At 38.7% G+C, this 17,752-nt stretch overlaps 1 protein-coding gene across 1 annotated transcript in view; it reads left to right on the forward strand.

The window, feature by feature from the left end:
- The window catches only part of LOC149070052 (recombining binding protein suppressor of hairless-like), a 150,126-nt gene that overhangs the window by 19,487 nt on the left and 112,887 nt on the right, over positions 1 to 17,752 (forward strand). Inside the window, exon 2 of the mRNA XM_089249377.1 lies at positions 11,767 to 11,876. The gene's annotated coding sequence lies outside the window, so the exon portion shown is untranslated. The remainder of the gene's footprint in view (positions 1 to 11,766; positions 11,877 to 17,752) is intronic.

Below are 17,752 nucleotides of genomic sequence, written 5' to 3' on the forward strand. Positions count from 1 at the left end.
CTCTTTTCCTTCATTTTTTTAATCTGTGTTTTCTCATAATACTTTATGAGAGGAAAAATGTACTAATACAACATATATAAACCGCAGTTCTCATCACTTCCCAAGTTTTTTCTTTTGGTTCGATCGTGCGCGCGCACGTGCACATAAATAGTTATTTATTAGTGATTGGTGCTGTCTGTATGTGAGGGAGAAAAAATAATTGTTTAGTGTGAGAAGAGAAATGGAAGGTACGTCACAGGCCATTTTACACGCTTCCCGGCCGGTGTCAGGGAACTTTGTAGCAAGTTCGAAGCATCGCATCAAATACATACGTATATAGATACGTATGCACGCGCGAGTATACGTATGTAATGCGCGCAGTAGATCTTTAACTTTTCCCGTGGTAAAAAATCATAAGCCCGTGCAGGAATTCCTTGGATTCCCATTTCTCTTCCCCAATTTTTTTTAATACCTTCATTTCCTCGCTTCTTAGTTCTATGACTCCATCCTATTATGCGTTTGTGTTCGTGTGTTATTCAACAGTTATTAGATGCACAAGCCTGGGGGGTTTTCGAACTAACTATCGGGTGGTTAATTTTATCTGGTTGCATGTGATATTCGGCGGTTTAAATTTTTTTTAATTCGAATTTTACTAGACCTGACGTGATGTAGATATCGTCTTCATTTGCTATTCGGAACGATATGCTGGTTATATTTTTTGCGCTTTTCTGTTGTTGAAATGTTCTGGCTTTGCGCACTCAATGCTAAATACAACTAGAGGCTTATTTTTCTTCTTCGATTGGAATGCAATTTTTTCAAACAATTTGCTCATGAAATGAGTGTTGAGGTGCTGAACCCCACGTTTTGTCAAAAAAGAGAAAATAAATAAATTAAAACTTATTTTTTTCATGTCCATCTTTCCGTGAAATGGGTTTTTATTTTTTAATATACAGGATGTGCATAGGAAGGAAACGAAACCGGTGGTTGGTGGTTGAATTTCCCCACAGAGGAATGTGACTTTTCTTTCCAATTGTATTCGCTTAGTATCTAGTCATCTGTACTTCGTGTAATTAGCGGAGAGGTTCATCGTTTCGTTCTGTGTCGCCTATGGAGGCTAATTTTGTTAGGTGGCTGTCTATTGCGCAGTCCCGTTGATCCCACAGTGAAACACAATGTTCTCAAAGAAGGCAAAGTCTGTCCTCTCTAGTTTAACGGTAGATCACGCGCTCAGAAAGTACGACGTTGGTGGTTCGCTTCCCCACAGAGGAATGCGACTTTTCTTTCCAATTGTCTTCGCTCTGTATTTCGAAGGAAGGAAGGAAAGAGTGAGATGCAACAAATCGCAGCGTATATAATTGGGGAAGTAGAGCTACAGTATATGAATTAAAATTTGTATACATTTTTAAAATTTATTCCACAATCGTACATGGTGTGTAAATTTGGATTCAAATAGGAAAAATTTGTCGAAATTTGCATATTTTCCTATTATGCTGAAAGAAATTTATCCTGTAACATTTGAATGAAACTTCTGGGATATCTGTAATTGAAATTCTTGATTCTTGTAATTTCAAGAGCGCTAAAAACAACTCTGATAAAGATCTTAAAAGAAATACGCAGATGGCCGTGAAGAAAACATAATTCGAGAATTTCAACCCTCGATTTCTCAGCGAATTTTTATCCAAATGCTACAATGAATGAACGCCAGAACTTTGCCACTGGACTTATCCCGTTCCCGAGATCTCTTCCAGCCCAGCTTCGTGGCAGAGTGTGGAACATCCAAATGCTACAGGGTGAATTTCTTTCGGTCTTACAGGAAGAGGTTCATTTCTTACCTTTTTAAAAAAAAAAAAAATTCGATCCAGGGCAAATTTCTGTAAATGCGTATTAACCATGTGCAACTAGCAAAAATATGTGACATTTACAAAGAAAATTTGGCGGATATAAAAGGCAGACATAAGTTTATTATTGTTGCAAAATGAATAACTGTAATTTCCAGAGCCAAATGTTGTATAAGAGTTTAGTTAACAATTTTTCAAATTTCTGTTTTGTCGAATTTTGAGGCAAGTGTGTCGATTTATTTTACGATTATACGTACAGAGACACGTCCGAAGGCGAATAAATTATATTTATCTAGATACATGTATATCACTTGTATATTTTTTATGCAAAGTTACACGCTTAGATCAATCTTAAAAAAAAAAAAAAAAAAAAAAAAATTGCATAGATATCAATGGAACGATAGTGTCCGCACACACACATTTACTTTCAAGCCATGGATCGGGAGGGGGAGATGGCGGCGATCGCCGCTCCCAAGAGCCCAATGATATGGGGGGGAAGAGGGGGGGGGAGATTTGTTTGTAGCGTAAAATACGAGATGATCCGACGCAACTATGCAATATGTCTCTTCTCTGACACGTCGGCCTGCCTCTGCTCCATTCGAAGCTGCAGATGTCTATTTCGGTTTCATTCACAGCTGAAGATCTCATCGGCTTCATTCGCAGCTGAATATATCTGCCTTCGCTCCATTCGAATTTGAAGTTGCCTGGCCCTGCTCCATTCTCAGCTGTAGCTGCCTATCTCCGCTCTTTTCGCAGCTGTCTCGGCTTTATTCGTAGCTGAAGATGACTGCACCCGTTCTATTCGGAGATGTGCCTCGACTTTATTCGCAGTTGAAGATGACGGCATCCACTTTATTCGTGGCTGAAGATGTCTACCTTCGCTCAGACGCGGATACAGAAGGGGGCGATAGAAACGACCACCCCTCCTAAGAGCCAAATAATGTAAGAGAATTTGTCTGCCCCGAAAAATATGGGGTGTTTAAACGAACTTATGCAATTCGTCCCTCGTCCTGGATCCGCGCCTGTTTACTTCAACACGTCCATAACAATACAACTTGAAAATTTTTCTTCAGCCGTCTTCAGAATGCTATTGCTCACGTAATGCCAAACACTGCATAAGTATAGAAACTTGCTTCGAGCCATTGCATTGAGTTGTTAGTTTTAAATCCTCCTTAATGTACGAGACAAAAGAGTTGAGTAAATCCGACAGCGCCGGGTATTTCGGCTAGTAATCAATAATAATCATTGCAGCGTTCAAAGAAATTACTATCTTAGAAACTAAGTCAGTATGGATCTTTAATCTCACATGATGGGTTCCAATGTGAGAATTTTCGCATCTCTCTTGAGTGTTTCACGCATTACCCCCCCCCCCCCCCGCTGTCGTTGTCGAAATGCGTGACAATACGTATAATTCTAGGAGATTGCGACATTTGAAGTGACAAGCACGTTCTTTCGTTCCTAGTATTTACTGATTTTTGTGTGTTTTACAGGTTTTTCGAATTTTCCAACTGAAAGTCATTGGCGTGTCGATCGTTGAAGTGTACCTAAGATTCAAAATTTCGATTTTTTTCGCTGATGGCAAATGCATTAAATTAGTGCATTGTACGTAACAACTCTCTATATATAGAAAATTAGTGATGGTGGGGCTGCATGCATTACGTTCTACACAGACAGTTTTCTGGGTGATCTTTTCTTTTCTCATGAGATGCTTTTCGGGAAACGGGTTGTGTGACTACAATGTGAAAAGAAAATTATATTGCCTATTGGAAAATCGTACTGATTAATAATATTACCGCACGGAAAAACCGGCGACAGACACCGATGCATATGGAAGCAGAAAACTCTCATTCAAACTGAACATCAAAATTAATTGCGCCGTATTTTGGCTGATTGAAGTTTTGCTTATCGCCGTTTGCGACGAATTTCGGAACCAGCCGCAGAGAAAATTTTGATTTTTTTTGTGCATGAAAAATTCCCACGAGTTTCGCGTTCATTGATACGATAGACAAAGGTGCGATTCGTTAAAATAACAAAGTTCGTAGTAGAATGATAAATTTGATTTGCCATCACCATCCCTATGAATGTGTACACACATCAGGCGAAACAGCGTTTCGCACGAAGGGCGTCAGAGCGGCACTAATGCATCACCATCATCATCGGTACAAACAAAACCAGCCATTTGGAGGTGGTTTTTTTTTGTTGTTGTAAAGTTATTCTCATGGATACCTACTTTCTTTGTTATGTCCTTTGCACACCCCCGCATACCCCCCCCCCCCAATTCTTAATGTCTCGTATAAAACGCACCTCGAGATGGATGGATCTCTTTTCTGTATAATACCAGCTTTAGTTCTCTTCCTACCATCGACTAATTAAAGGGTTTCGAACCTAGAGTCGCGTCACAATTCATTACCCCCTTGCAGCAGTGGTCGTACGCAGGTATCAAGAAGCCTCATTCTCGGTGGAGTGTTTGTTTTAAGTGGGGTGGATGATCCAAAAAAACAAGAAAACCTTCATTTTTCATTCCAATTTTCTCTCTTGTAGAGGGAGGGGGGGAAGAAAATTTAAATTTTATTTTCAAATTATAGACGATTGTTTGCTTATACAGTGGTCTCCGATAATAAGTCCGGTGGCAGAGAGCCCCTGGCGCTCATTCATTCAGTGGGTTCCAATATAACTATACATACTCTGCGGACTAAAAATAAGTATCGTTGTATAGAGGGATTATCGTTATATCTGTTAGGGTGAATGTGATTAATCGATAACTATGCATAATTACTAGAGATACGCGAATTTCGCAAAAAAAGAAAAATAAATAAAATTTTGCATTTATTCACAAAAAAATCAGAATATATCTATCTTCGATTTTTATACATTTTTAAACTATTTGCGAATATATACGTAATGTGATAAATTCGAAATATATCAATAAAATTTATCAAACTTGCCAAAATGGTCGGTTGGTTATGCATAATAACCTTCCATTATGTACAATCACTGGATTCATGGATTCAAGTAGTATACGCATGATCATATCTAGCGGGGAGACCCCCCCCCCCCCACTGCTACATGATCATATAGCAGATTATAAATAAAACCCTAGAAGTCCTTAAATTGTGCTTCGCAAAAATTAAAAATCCCCCAAAAAATGCCCGAGTCGTAGCAAGCCCGAAATTACCATGTTTTCTCGAGAAAAATATTGCCAACTGTCACCAAATATGATACCAAAACTGAGCAGTTTCCAATTATTAATGATATCTCCAAAAAAAAAAAAAAAAAAATAGCCAATGGCGAAAAATGCACACCACAATAGGTCAGAATAAATTACACGAAAAAAAATTTAATGATGACTGAATGGAAAATTACTGATGAATGAATGAACGAAAAAAAACAACTAATGTGAGTGACGAATAGTCTTAGTGAAAATAATCTGCTTGATTTCAGTGTAAAATAAAAATTCAAGTAAGCTTCTTTGAAAATATGGAATGGAAAGGGACAATTTTAATAAAAAAAATCTGGAGAGCCAAAATTACAGGAAAATACGGGAATGTCCCGAGAAAACTGGTCATATGGTCACCCCAAAACACCTAATTTTATTTATTTTTTATTTGTGTTGCATGTTTTCCTTGGCAGCGAAATGTTTCGTTACGTGTAAAAACTACAGATTTTTCAACTCTGGAAATTGGCACCTATGCATTTAGGAAATCAAGGGGAAAAAATATGATAACGGCGCGACGAATCGACCTATATCCTAAAAAAAATTAATAGTATTATATATATATATATATATACATACATATATATAAATATATATAGATAATATAATAAATACATATAATATACATATAATTATATGTATATATAATACCTATTATACTTATATATACATATAATAGGAGAAGGCTGGCTGTAGAGTGGCAGCCAGGCTTCTGCTATATTTAATACTATACTTTTTTTAACTCTTCAAACCGTAGCGAGAGAGAAAAGAATGCCGAGATAAAGGGAAAGAAAAACACAATTTCCGTTTATAGGGTCACTAATAAAGCGTCTCTATGAGGGGGAAAGAACAGAGCTTGAATATATTTCTATCTACTCTACGCTGAGATGTCTTGCTCTTGTAGAGAAAGAAGTTTATAGAGTGAACATTACACACGAAGTAATAAAATGCTACAGCGCATTTCAGAGTTAATAGAAAATTATTAGCTTGAATACAGTTGTAATGGTCTTGCCTCTTTATAATTTGGAGAAACGGGGAAATCAGAGCTTTTATACAAGTTGTAGTCAAAAAATGCCAATTGGTTAAATTTGCAACTCTTAATTTACCGAAAGAAATTCACCCCATAACATTTGAAGAAATTTTTTCCAGACACCCCGATGGCTGATAGCAGATGGTATTGAATGTTAAAAATTTTGGCACTTTTTCCATCGTTCTATCTTCATCCATTCAAAAGTTATCACCACTTGAAGATCTCGTACACAGTAACCATACGCACAGCCACCTACCATCATTTTCAACCTCTAAGAATCATTTTGGGATTTCCGGGAGGAAAAAGGATGATATTTGGGAGAAATGAAGAACATTGGGAATTTCACATAATCTTGAACAACTCCTGAAATATGGTAGAATCATGAAAGTAGCGTATTGTTATAGCAATATCAGTACGCGCCAAATGATAAGAAAAGTTACAACGCCACCTGGTGGAAAAATTAGAAACCTTTTGTGTTATCTTGAATTCTAAGCAAGATTCGTAGAAAGGCATTTAGTTAATGTACAACATACTTGGTTGTGGATGATGTATATGAAGACATTGAAAATTTTCCAAGTCAGACGCCATCACTACCCGGTATTTTGATGCTTATTCATGAGTTATTAATATTAAGCCTTCGTAAGTTGTTCTTATGTAAGTGTAGTATCATGTTGTACGTCTACTTGCTCTCTGCGGAGAGAGAGAGAGAGAGGTCCGTCCTTGGAAATCAACAATCTCTTTCAAAAAAAAGAAAATCTCAAAAAGCTGCAAAGCAAATGATTACATACTACTTACGACGATCCCACACCAGGCAAGCTTAGGAGGTCAATTTTTTCTTTCTTTTGAATTGTTACAACAACAGTACCCACTATTCCCTTCAAACTAAACTTTTTACTTTATGTCAAATCAAGAAGGACGTTCAGGAGAAGGGATTTGGAGACACGCAAAAGCAGCGGCTAACGGACTAAATGTCCTTTTTAACAGTATATCAGTTGAAGAGCTCCAATATGCTTCGATGGCAATATTTCTCAAATTTACCAACGACGTTTGGGTATTATTCATATTGGCTGGTAAAAGTCAAATTTATCAAACTTACCAAGATTATTTGTAAGTATGCATAATAACTGATTTATATATTACATTTACATTTTATGCAAAAATGAAAAGATAAGAAATTAAAGATAGTCTGTTCAGAGAAGCACCAACAAGTTTTTTACGTGAAAATAAATCTATTTCTTATTTACCGTGCTCTTCATTCGAACATACTGAGGTTTTTAAAAACAAATTACTGTCATTCAAGCACCAATATCTTCAGAGTTTACCGAAACCTGTCATTAGAGTAACGTGAAACAATTCTATCACCTAAATAATTGAATAACTTTGAGCATCAGTTTTTTTCCATAATTAGCATTTTATTTATTAATTTTCTTTTCTTTTTAAATTCAAAATTTAGATCAAAATGTGGGGTTCATCGAAATTTCTCAATTTCACTTCGTTAAATCTTCAAAAGCGCCGATAAAAATCTTGGCCGTACCATATCACATTACATAGCCCCGTCAAGCGTAAAACAAAGGCGATAATTTCACCAAGCCGATTGATATACACATTTACCGATATATCTTATACGGGGGTGGTAAAAAAAGGAGTAGCGTTTCTACCCTCCTTCTGTGTTGAACATATATAACAGGGCTGTAATTATTTAAAAGAAAAAATCAATTCAATGGTGTGATCTTTTCCTACGTCTAGACATTATCCAATATTCTAAGAATAACATTTTTTTTTCATTATTGTTATTATCATGTCGAACAAGTCCCACGTTTCCGGCTGTTATTTATTTATTCCGATGTCTGCGTGTATTTTGTTGACACACCTCCGCTATAACTGTCTCGACTTATTCAGGAAAAGAAAACACAAAAAAGGACGGTATATGGTGGGTTGAGTGGGGTGGGAGGGGGGAGAATTCAACCATTTCTTCTCAGAAATTCGTCCATTCTTTGGATTAAACATCTGCAAAGAGGCTTCCCCCCCTTCGTCTCTCCATCCCACTTTGCTGTCCCGTTCATTCTTATAAGAAAGTCGTATTCCGTTTATTTATTTATATTCGTTTATACTTCTACTACGGGCTGGCTATATCTCGCTTCGACGCGCACTTTGCTGTCCCCATCCACGCTTGGCGAATTGTCCAGCGGCTCGTGAAAGATTGAACACATCATCTCGAATTCCCCCCCGAATGTGTGTGTCCTTTGTTTATTTCTCGAAACATACTGTTATTTTTATATTATCCATTTAATTCCACCACCCCTGCCTTCGTTCCGAGAAAATAGTGAAATTTCAAGAATATTGAAAAAAACAAATTTCCTCGCCAATGCCACACAGACTGTAATTTAATAAAAGTTTCAATTTTTTTTCATATATACTGAGGATTAAGTTTTCCTTCTTTTCTTGGCCTACTATTAGCACTTTTCCTTCTCATCATACTATACAGGGTGTCCTGAAAGTCCTTGGGGGCCTTCATCGCATCAACCGTTTGCCGTAGAGCAGCGTTTCTGAACCTTTCTGAACCCAAGGACCATTAAAATGTCCGAAACACGTTCAAATTTTTTCAGCCAAGATGATGTAGGGTATATTCATCTCCACGTACAATTTTTTTTTTCAGAATTTTATTGCCAAATTTTATTTAATGAATCAGACTTTTCTCGGAGGCACTTTCTCTGGGAAGCCATCTTAAATAACCTCTGAAAGTTCAAAAATTATTAAAGTGCTGCCCTCTGATGTCCCTAAAGCCCCCAAAGTTCATATTCGCCATATTTCTAACTCTAAACTTACACAATCCTTTGAGTCAGGGCTGAACTCCCTGAGACCAAAAGAAAAAATTCTACTGTGAGGAAAAGCAACCAACACATTTTTGGCACCAGGGTCTGGAAGGGTTATAAGTCCGGATAAGTAGACGTAAAAGCATAGCCATTGGAAATCGGTTTTAAAACGTGTGTCCTTGTCCAGTCACTCCTGTAATGATTACTATTTCTTCTTAACCGTACATGCACCTCGTACACATTCCTACGTAGAATTTAATGATCACTACTAATGGCTGTAGATCATCACAAGACAATCCTCCATGGCTTTATTGATCATTGATTGGCTGTCTGATCATTCATAATGTACATGAAATGAAAAATGATCAAAATGAAGACATGGAAGGCGAATGAATAAAATTTTTAATTTCTACTTTTCCCAGAGGCACTTTCTCCTGGAAGCCATCTAAAAACAACAACAACACCCTTCAAGTTCTGCCCTCTGATAAAAGCCTCCAAAGTTCATATTCACCAAATGTTTAACTCAATACTCTCTCAATCCTTTAGGTCAAAAGAAAATATGCCCTTCATTGAGGTCAAAGAAATCGTTTGTCCACATCCTTGATTAACATTTATTTGTTTATTTAGGTATTGTTGTTGTCTCCGAATTAGCTTCAGATATTTCTCCCTGGGTGTTCTGTGGCCTAGTTCCCAATCAGATGGCGACGGCTGGCATGTTATTTATGGGGTCTCATCAGTGTCTTCTCTTACTGGTTTATTTAAGTCGCATAGAAATAGGGATTTTTTGAATTTCTGCTTGTTTTCGAAAGTATTCACTGCCACATATAAATCTTTTTAGACAATGGGATGATGGTGGGCGGGGATGGTAAAGGATATCCCTGGAATAACGATTTGAAAAAAAATTCAGTGGAATCTTCAATTTCTCTATCTGAAAATGTTAATGAACTTGCCGTGAGGCTACTTTTTTTTTGAGTAGTACATAAAAGTATAAGGCGGTAAACTTCTTTTCTGGCCGAAACAACTAAGGGACCATTCAAGTATCACGTAAGCAGATTTTCAGCCATTTTTGACCCCCCCCCCCCATCCTTGTCAGCAAAAATCAGCAAAACACTGACCCCCCCCCCCCCCCCCGTCAGCAAAATTTCGTTAGCAGCTTAGAATATTTCATATTTTCAAAAAGGGGTGGTTGATGACGTAAGCAACCTTCAAACCCCTCCCCCCCCTTGTCAGCAAATACGAACCCCACCCTCCTCGATGCTGACGTAATGCTTGAATGACCCTAACTGAATTTTATTAATCTACTAATTTTTTTTTTTTTTGCTGTAACTCAATGCCAACTTGACAGAGATGGCAAAAACAGCATAAATTCGATTGCGGTAATGTCGCTTCCCGGTGTAGGCCTAACGATACGACGTATATGCCCAACCTGTGGCCCTCAGGCCAAAAGTGTCCTTCGAAATCATCTGATGTCGCCCGTGGCCTCAAACCTAATTTTGTAAAAATCAACTAGGTGACAAACATTTACAAATCACTTTGGTGACCCGCTACACATTTACAGACCTACGGTGCAGTTCTACATCACTTGACCCCCGAAACGTTTCACGGACCATTGTGACAAACGAAACATTTCTAGATTACTTGAGAGACTCGCGGCACATTTACAGATTACTCAAGCACTCAGCGACATATTTACAAATCACTGACGTGTGGCTCGGTTCCAGAGCACATTAGCGGCCCATATGGTGCAGTTTCACAACATCACTTCTTCATATATCTAATAAATTCGAACAATATTAATGAAAACCGTTTCATTCATATATGATGAATTGTAGTTACATATTTCTGTGAATTTGTACATGAAATGAATTGTATCTTTTTCATCTATTATCACCAGAATGGATCGTATTTTATTTGTTCTCCGAGATGTATATGATAAGTGAATAATAATAAATAATAAAAACAAAAGCGCCCCTTGGCACAGTTCCAGATCACTCAAGCGGCCCACAGCACACTTCCACATGACTCAAGTGGCCCGCGACACGTTTTTAAACCAATGAAGTGGCCCGCATTCTCCTAAAGGTTGAGCACCCTTGCTCTACAACGATATTTGTTCTTGATCCGCAGAGTATCTATAACTCGAGATTTCACAGTGTTATTTGGCTGTAATAGAGGAATGACTTTTAAGAAGGGTTTCACTGTATTATATATAGTATTCAAATATAGTACAGGATGCCCCATAAATCCGTGAATAGTTCAAAAATGAATAAAATTTGAAGGAATTTGTATATTTGAGTGCAGTTTTGCAAAAAAGTTATTCTTACGAACGGAGATATTTTTTTGGTACAGAAAATAAATATTTAGTTCAAGTTTTTGTCAATAGACAGCGCTGTCGCGCTGTAAATCACTGGAAGAATGCAAATCAGGGCCCTATAAAATGCAGGGTGTCCGCGTAAGAGCTCATTTCTGAATTTTCCTGTTACTGGCGCTTGCATAAGATTTTGGTTGTGACGTTGATGACATCGGTGGATAAAGCACTATTGGTGAAGTGGTGAAGTTACTTCACCTCAGCCACGACTCACGGGCTGAAGCTTTGCAAACGTTTCGGACACAGGAGTGGTTCAAGAAAGGTTAAGGTCCAATCACCAATGCCTGACTTTCGTGCAGCGCCCTCTATCGGCAAAAAAATTGAAAAGATTTTTTTTCCATCACCAAAAAAAAACATGTTCGTGAGAATAACTTTTTCACACATCGCATTCAGATATACCAATTCCTTTAATTTTTATGAAGTTTCAAACTATTTACGAATTTATGAGACACCTTGTATATTAGTGTTTACACATTTATTAACTATGTAATAATGTTGTTTCCCCCCCCCCCCCAATCTTTTTATAGGTCTGTTGGATGTGCCAATGCATGGGAATATGCGGTTGCACCACTTGATCGATGCAAGTGCGATACTATACCGCAGTTTATGACGGATCCACTGTTCATCTGGGCTATGAGTGAGTTATACGTGATAACATTTGCTCGATGGGCATTATTTTTAACATTTATTATTCGTGGATACCATAACATCAGGGTAGGGTTCCTCCTCCGATTGGTGTCTTTGTTGGGCTTCAGGCTAGACTTTTTCATTGGCTGGAGTTAACATATTCCGATCACCAGATCGCCATGGTGACTCCAAAATTGGTACACCTTTATTGGTGTTATTGCTTAATTTGTGTTTAATCTTGCTTAATCTGGCGGCATTCAGAATTTGTGTGAGAGCGTCAATCAACAAGGAAAGGGGGTCCGTGAATCGTGGGAAACGTTGTTTTGGACCCGAAATTTTTCTCAGAAGATATTTGGTTACCTTCAAAAAAGATTTGGCTTGTGTGCCTAGTTTTTTTTTCCTATTTGTCCTTGCCTTATCGAATCGCATATCGCTTGATAATATTACAATGCTACACCTTTCAATAAGGGACACACTCTTTTTGACCAGGCTTTTTCTCCTTTAAATAAAGGTGTGTCTTATTCGGAATGTCCCTTAAATAATGGGTTGGCTCTGTACAGTGGAACCCCATATAACGGGCACTTCCCGTTAACAGGCACTCTTTTTTTAAGTACGTCGATGGGCCTCGATGTATTTTATTATCCGCTAACGGATACTTCTCGTTAGCGGACAAGATTCTCTGTCCCATGTGTGTCCGTTATCGAAAAGTTCACTGTGTACATGTACACAGTGCGGCCGTAACTAGGATTTTTGCCGCTCGGTGCGAACATTGTTTTCCCGCCCCCACCACTTTAAAGTTCGATAATTTTGTAATGATGTTCTTTGTTCCCACCTAAAACTGCCGCTCCCAAAATTTTTCCGCCCGGGGCAGTTGCCTCCACCCCCCCCCCCGTATTTACCGCCCTGCATGTACATATAGTAAAAGTTTGCTATAATGAGTATGGCTTATAATGAAAATCTCGTTGCTATAATGAGTATGGCTTATAATGAAAATCTCGTTGCTATAATGAGTATGGCTTATAATGAAAATTTCGTTGCTATAATGAGTATGGCTTATAATGAAAATCTCGTTGCTATAATGAGTATGGCTTAGGAGGTGGGGGGAAAAACATCATTTTATCATTGAGCAGGTGAGGCATGACCTCTGGTTTTGGCATCGCAGTTGATTGAAAAATCCCCCCCCCCCCCGCTTTTTTTGGAATTTTCCAAAACTGGGCACGAGCCAAACAGGTCTTAATCATTTCCTCTGCCTTGAATGTTATTGGACACTCTTATAGTGCAACGGATACTCCAGTTGCAGAAACTGCTACATTCCACAAAGTGCAAAATTTTGATATACAATCAGCATTGTGTATGCGCTGGGTAAGATGGGGGAAGGGATACAAGAAGAAAGAAAATGAAATGTGGTTCAAAAAGGACCCATGAGCTAAAGAGGTTGAGAAACACTGGTCTAGATGTGTGTGCGGAAGTGATTCGCTCACACATCCGTCTTTCTGGCAAGTCATTCAAGGAGATACGACAGACGTTCATCTTCGCAGTCATGCACTACGAAATGCACTTACTTAAATACAAAATTCGGCAACAAGGGAGGAAGAGAAGTTTAGGAAGTGCAGATTACAAATCCCAGATCAAAACCCATTCACAACTACCTTCGCTTACCGATCGGGCCGGAATTCTCTCCGTGAGAAAGTAAGAACGGACTTTTCCCATAGTCACCGTGAATTTTTTTTTTTATCAGTAAACCTCGCAGAAAATGCTTAATGCATCGGACACCCACGCAATGCCATGCCGCTTTGTCTCTTCCCTCACTTTTCCACTATTTTCATCCAGCCTGTTAACCAACGAGCGTGCAACAGCAGCATAACGCGGAGCCTACAGGTAGGCCCTTTCCTACCACCCCCTTACCTACAAAATGAAGTGACTTTCACTCTTCCGTGGTTGTGGCAAAAAAAAGAACCAAAAACAAGTAGACTAATAAAATGCTACGGCAGGATAGATTCATTCGTTCCTCATCTAATTCCCTCCGATGGAGAGCTTAGGGCGCCCGGTAGAGAAAAGTCACAGTTGGTCTCCCCTTTCTGCATCGCTGACCGGAAAATCGCTCTCAAAGGTCGGCTGTGGGACCTTATTACGGATTAGTTAGCCGAGTCTGGAAGCGATGCGATGATTTAGATATTTCCCGCCGAAAATAGAATGAGGTGGGGAATGAGATCAGTTCTCTTTGTAGAAGGAGTATTTGTTTTTTCTTTTCGGAATTCATCATCTTTCCCAAACGTTACATGAAATATAATATCAACTAATTTATGATATCTTTTTAACATATATTCAAACAGTAGCGTACCTGGATCGACAATTAAAGGGGGGTACAAAATTTTTCTCTCCCCGAGGAATTTTGAGTTACCGTCCTTTAAAAAGCATTTTAATTAACAGAAATTAGTTGTTAACTAGTTGTTATCCGCTGTGGTGGTCAAGTGGTTATAGTGACGGATTCGCGATGCGAGGATCCGGGTTCGAACCCCACAGTGGTGGTCGGCTGAAGTTGGGTTTCTGTGGTTCCCAACTTCAAGGCGCAACTGCGAGCCGATCTCCGCGTTAAAAAGTCTCGCCACAGAGAGCAACAGTCCTACAACGATAAATCATTCAATCATAACACTTCACTCATAGTTAGAAAAACTAGTGGCAGATGGCAGCACTACACATAACAAGCATTACAGAGAAACAAAAACTTCACGTCAGGTTTCACTACACGTACACGCACATTCCCGCATGTACCGATTCGTTGGGGGTTCCGGGGGTGTGTGGGGGGTACATGTGTGGTGTAGCAGTAGTAGGTAGGGCCTCCAAAAAATGGCTCGGGGATCCATGATGTTCTTAAGTCAGCCACCTCGTTGGGCAATTTGCCTGTTGTGGCGTAGTATTTGTATTTGTATAATAAAGCATACTAGCAAAAATACTCGGTGCTTCCCGGGTTTTCTTTAGTTGCTGGGAGGATTGAAAGAGTGACAAACCATTATAAAGGAATAAACTATTATACTGGCATCATTAAAGAAGTGGCAAACCATTGTAAAGACATGTGCATGTCTGGAACGCATTGTGTGAGAACCACGGCAACCAGAGGTTTTTCCCATTTTGGGCATTTGCTCTGCTCTGACGAACGTTTAATGTCCCTTTCACACGGAACGGATGCGGACGCGGGTTCGGAAGAAGTTTTAACAATTGGTATATACGGAGCCTTTCAGACGATGCGAAATTCGCCCGCAACTTCGAAGTGTTCATGCGGGTCCATATGCGTCCGTATGTGTCAAAACCTAAGTGCGGGCTCCGCATCCGCACATACAAGGTTATTGAGAGTTATTCACACGACGCGGATGGGGGTCGAATTCGTCCGCATCTTTGGCTACTTTTTTAAAGATGATTTTGCACGGAATTTTTTTAATTATTTGCCATAAATACCCTTAAATACACCATATGAAGGTCCTTGTTCATCAATACGATGGCCCAATGTACGTCTATCCCTCCATTTCCTTCTAAGACGAAGGAGATATAGCAACTTTAACTGCCTTTTTTTCCATACTTTACAATTTTATACAATAAAACCTGCCAACAACGGCCACTGACGGGGCCAATGTTATAAGCCGTTCTGTAATTCTTTACGAATATTTCAATTGAGTATATACGTCAATAACTTTTAAATTTAATTAAAATTTTTTAATTTTTAAACTTTAAAAAAATACTTTTGTTAAACAACGTTATTCACCTACGGCGTTCACTCAGGGCCGGATTAAGACGTTTGAAGACCCTAGCGCTTGAATGGTTTTGGTGCGCCCCCTCTACCCCCGATACCTACAAGTATATTTTACTCGATATTGAGTCTATAAACTAAAAAAAAAATTGAAATTCTATACTTCAGAAGTGACTAATCTAAGGATGGGATTTCACTTTAAAAGGTTTATGAAAGTTATTTTATAAAACTTGAAAAAAAAAGCAACCAGTAAATTTATCGGTTGCATTCGAGCAAATGCAACCGATCAGCTTATTGGTTGAATTTGTAAAAGAATTATTATAAAATTTTTATAGTGTAATCCGGGCTGAAGATACACTTATGATGTGAATATTTCTAAGAGCGCAGACATTTTGAAAGTCTCCAAACCCTCCCCCTTTTTACTACTTTGTCTTTGATATCTCCTGAATTTTTTTTGGAACATCATTGGATGTTTTTGGAATTTTTTTTTCATATTTTCCAAAAAGATATATCTTAGTTTTTTTTTCAAAATCTTTTGAAAATATTTTAAGATATTTTCTCCCATCGACTACTTGTGAGGATCGAACTGAAGGCTGTGCCTTCTATTCGATGATGCTTTTGCCTTACGTGCGATGATGCCTTATGCTTTTTGAAATATATGACATCCGTATTTGTTATGGGCACCTTTTCCTCAGCCACCTCGTTGGGCATTTTGCCGTTGTGGCGTTGTATTTGTATTTATACCCATATTCTATCTATGAGGCTCTAGATTAAACCACCAAAAAATGGCTCTAGGCTGCCTATGGGCACTGAATCAGGGGTGAAGGAGAAAAATAATTACAAAGATCGCCCGCATCTTTAATCTTTAATGCTCGTGTGAAAGGCGCCTAAACTAGCCTATGATTCAGTCCCGGTACTGTTTGGTGTATATGCAAAATTTGGCGACGATCGGACTAAAATTGTAGATTTGCATGAAGGACAAACATATGTATATATATATATAAGATAGAGAATATTTTCTTTCCATACAGTAGAGTCTCGCTTATCCGACATACACGGGCCGGCAGAACGTCCGATAAGCGAAAATGCCGGATAACAGAGAGGTATTGAGAAAAAGCCTATTAACTATCAAACGTTAAAAAAGCCTGTCAAACTATGTTATAATTTTACACATTACGAACCTAATAATCATGTTTTGGAACAAAAAAAAACAGAAAAAATGAACTTATAGTTTAGTCTACTTTCCTGTCAAGTGCCATTTCTTCGCTACCAAGTCTCGCCATTTTTATAGCATCATTATGTCGATTTGTGTAGCTTCTTGTTGCCCAGTGTATTTAATTTCAACTTGCAGTTCTTGTTGCCGGCCGCTGTGGTGGTCGAGTGGTCGTAGTGACGGACTCGCATCACGAGGATCCGGGTTCAAACCCCATCGTCGCCGCAGTGGTGATCGGCTAAAATTGGTTCTCTGCGGTTCCCAACTTCGAGGCGCGAATGCGAGCCGATCTCCCCGTTAAAAAGTAGCCACCGCAGGATGTTCACGCACTGATCGGTTGACGTATAAACTTCTTGGTGGAAAACATGAAGAGGAAAAACTATAGATATCTGAGAAATTAATTATAAATTGTATGTGTTTTTCTTAATATCGGTTATCCAAGTTTGTAGCTTGTTGCAAATGGTGTTTTTGCCAGATTTTAGAAGCATTGCAATTTCTACCTTCTGGCAATATTTTCTAGAGGAATTTCTGACGAATTGGTGCATGCCGGAAAATGTTTTTATGTATGTTGTGGTTCAAGTTGCGTTACAAAGGACAAATTTAGCAGCTGCCCCATCTGGAAATCTTGGGGGAGAGGGCAATTTCTTAAAGATAAAATGAGGGAAAAAAATTCACTAGGAAAAGTGGTAAAATCGAGTTTTTCCCCTTTACTATTACGTAACCATACATGCACCATGTAAGCATTCCTCTGAGGCAGGCGCTGGTTCAGGGCTGCATGTTGTAGGGGAGAGCGTATTATTAGGAGTAAAGTGTGCATGTGGAATATATGTCCCATGTATTACGGGACAGAATAATTATATTTTCCATTGTATTTCTATCTCTTGAAAGGGGCGATCCACCCCTCTTCCACTCTGTAACCGCGCCTGCTCTG

The sequence above is a fragment of the Pholcus phalangioides genome, unplaced genomic scaffold, assembly GCF_987345545.1.
Source record: "Pholcus phalangioides strain wild (caught in Gottingen) unplaced genomic scaffold, Ppha-v1.0 ptg000022l_1, whole genome shotgun sequence".
Taxonomy (NCBI): Eukaryota; Metazoa; Arthropoda; class Arachnida; order Araneae; family Pholcidae; genus Pholcus; species Pholcus phalangioides.